Source organism: Pecten maximus, unplaced genomic scaffold (assembly GCF_902652985.1).
Source record: "Pecten maximus unplaced genomic scaffold, xPecMax1.1, whole genome shotgun sequence".
Lineage (NCBI taxonomy): Eukaryota > Metazoa > Mollusca > Bivalvia > Pectinida > Pectinidae > Pecten > Pecten maximus.
In genome coordinates, this window is record NW_022979579.1 from 254437 (window position 1) to 258376 (window position 3940).

Genomic DNA, 3940 nt, shown 5'->3' on the forward strand with positions numbered 1-3940 from the left:
TGCGATTGTTTACGTCTAAAAATAACGGGAATCTCTTGTTCGATCTCGATGAAATTTTGTACAGCCTGTACATCATAGAAAACCGGTCACTCGTAACCTCACTTTCACATTTTAACAAAATGGCCGTCATTTAATTGCCTCTGATTGCCCGATTTAGCCGGAAATCTGGTTTTAATTTCATATTGTAGAATTATTTTCTCAAGTTCAAGCTATTTAGATATTGAGAATTCAAATTCATTAACTCCCTCATTTGGTCATGATATTAATTTATTATTAATTATAATGTAGCAATTATTGATGTTTCTCTTTCTATTCATGATCGATCAATAATTGATCATCGATTGTTTAAGAATTGATGATGATCGATCGATCAAGAAGTTTATAGTGATTCCAAACACTATTTATTAGTTGCAAAATGTTTAAATAAAAAAATGTAATAGACATTTCCTTATTTGCTTGATATGGACCACTGACACTGATCATGACTTTAATTTGAACTTCAGGGAAATTCTCGAAATAGCATTTTATTAAAACAGCTTACTGTTTAGGCAAGATTTACATCTGATTGAGTTAATCCCTATAATGTGAGGAAATTGAGATAATCCCTATATTGTGAGGAAATTGGTCCTAATTAAGATATTGTCCTGTTTTAATGATCTTTTATTTGTATGTACATCATGGGAAACCAGTCACTTTCGTCACCTGATTTTCACATTTTAACAAAATGCCCGCCATCAACTGAGCTCTGCCTACACATGTAGTTCAAATTCCTGATTTGCTTGATATGGACCACTGACACTGATCATGACTTTGAACTTCAGGGAAATTCTCAAAATAGCATTTTATAAAAATGGTTTAGGCAAAAAAAAAAAAAAAAAAAAAAAAAACAATTTTCCTTCTCTCATTTGTATTTTGGTTCCAATTGCTAACATCAAAAATTTGGAATTCCCTCACGCAAGTATGAATTATCAACTTTTCCTCCAAGATTGATATTGGGGTGAGGAAATTCCCATAAAATCATGAAGATGTACATCTGCTTGAGTAAATCCCTATATTTCTAGGAAATTGATCCAAATTCAGATATCCTCTGATTTTGAAGAAATTTGGTATGTAGGAACATCATGGCACACCGGTCCCTCTTGTTGCCTCAATTTCACAATTAAACAAAATGGCCGCCAATTCTGGGCATCTGATTGGTCCAGATTCAGATATCATCCGATTTCGATGAAATTTGGTATGTAGGTACATCATGGGACACCGGTTCCTCTTGTAGCCTCAATTTCACATTTAAACAAAATGGCCGTCAATTCTTGGCCTCTGATTGGTCCGGATTCAGATATGGTCTGATTTTGATGAAATTTGGTATGTAGCTACAGCATGGGACACTGGTCCCTCTTGTTGCCTCAATTTCACATTTAAACAAAAAAGGGGTGCCAATTCCTGGCCTCTGATTGGTCGAAATGTAGATATTTGTCGAATTCAGTTAAATTTGATAAATTGAGAGTATCAGGGGACTGCAAATTCACCTTTATTGGTTTTGTTGCCTTAACACGTACGGTCAACAATGTTTTTATTGGTCAAAACTTAGATATTGAGAGATTTTGACAAAACGTGCTCACACAGAGTTATCGCCCCTTACTACACTTCATTCCATCTGTGACATCCTTCAGGTGTCACCCTCTAGTATAGAATCTGGAAGATATAGAAATATGGAATGAAGTGTAGTAAGGGGGCGATAACTCTGTTATCGTTCCTTATGGAACGTAATGTATACACGGCTACTTCTGCCTATTTTGCCGGATATATGCGCGATTTGGGCGTCTTGAAAACGGCACCATACATTGTCATAAAACTTTCCACATTTGTAAAACTCGACGGGATCTAGGTGCTGACATGTCCGGTATATCTGGGGAAAATCTAGTTATGGAGATATTTTGGGTCAAACACGCCAAAATCGACACTTTGACTGCTGGTTTCTGTTTAACTTAGCCTGGAGATTTCAATCTTAAAGCTGACTAATTGAAACTCTGAATATAACAAGTAGAAATAATTCTGAAGAAAACAATATCTTTATTTTTTCTATATCTTTCATAGAACCGCCACAATAGGGTTTTGAAAAAGGGTCGTATTTTCACGAGGTCTCATAGAATGTTCTAGAATGTTCTAGAACAAATTCCAGAGGAGGGTCTATTCCGGATGTTACGTCACGAGTGACGTCGCAAGTATGTGTGGAATGTAGTGTATTGAGGGACGGACCGTAATGTACATGCGTCTAATTCTGACTACTTTGCCGGAGCTTACTGAACAACGGCTCATTACATTTTGATAAAATTTTCCACACTTGCAAAACGTGGTGTGATCTATGTCCTGGTATGTCCCGTATATCTGGAAAAGTTTTAGTCATACAGATATTTTGGGTACAAACACGCCAAAATCGACACTTTGACTGCTGGTTTCTGCACAACTCGGTCTTGAGAATTAACGCATAATGCCAACATACTTAAACTTCACACATCACAAGTACATATAATTCCAAAGAAAATGATATCTTTAGTTTTTCTATATCTATCACAGAACGGCCACAATAGGGTTTTGAACATGGGTACTATGTACCGCGACCTCACATTCCGGAGAGTCTATTACGGACGTACGTCACGAGTGACGTTATCAAGTCTGTTCCGCTTGTCTTATTGAACTTGTAGCGCTCGGTGAGCTGCTTGTATTTTCACTGTCACTGCCAGTATTTCTTAAAATGTTGCAATATCAGAGAAAATACGAAAGACACATTTCTCTACAATTTTTTTTTATTTTTTTTTTTACATATTTATCACAAACATCTCTATCCAAAAGACATAATTAATCGTGTTTCTACATATATGGTACATTAAGTTCTTTTTCCTGTCGTGTCCGTGATGCAACAGTTTCCGCTTAGGTCACACGGGTACGTATAATCGAAAGACAGTAAGCCAGACATTTTACACTGCACTGGGGAACCCCCGCCTGGGAAATTCCCGCCTTTTTACACCAGAATCCTACGTCATTCTATTTTCAGTAACAGTGTGTATTTGTCATCTTCTAAATCTCCACACACTACTCTTTATCCTCGTATCATATATAAAGTACCCGTTTCATGTGTTACATGTATTTACTCGGGAAAACAGGTACATACCAAAGAAACGCATTCTCCAAAGGGACTTGAATCAGGTGAAACACAAGCTGATTGGCCGGTCGTGTTGCGCAAGTCGTTAACACACTTTTTAGTGTAGATTTGACCTTTACCCCTGACCCGGATGTATACAATCGGTATTTGGTGACAGCTGTTGACAGATATCATCTGATAATGTCAAATATGCGGTGTTGAAACTTTGATATTTTGTTTCTCAGTTGTTGGTCTTGACCAGGTGAAATAGAAAGTTGTAAATGCAATTTTGGGAATTTATTATGAATTTTAATATTACCATGAAACATATAGCGAAGCTAATTGTGAACTCGGTCCCAATATATGATGTTATAACCAGAAGTGATTTTAAGGATTTTTGTGTACACTTGTGGAATTTATTTTTAGTATTAATACTCCACCGGTATTTTAAACTTAGTAATAGAAATACTTTATTAATTTTAATAATATAAAGAATGGCAGTATAAGCAACGTAATTCATTATTTTTTTTATTATTATCGTGGTAATGAGATCTCAGGATTCCGATGGATAAATTGACGAAAGAATATTATAAAGAATGAAGTGTAGTAACGGAACGTATTAATTTTCGAAGTTTTTTGTGATGTCCGATTGCAATGAAATTTAAATTTGGTATATATGTACATCATGGGACACTGGCTACTCTTGTAACCTCAATTTATTATACCGAAAAGATCGCCATTTCCTAGCCTCTGATTGGTTCGAATTTACGTATTGTTTGATTTCAATGAAATATGTAAAAG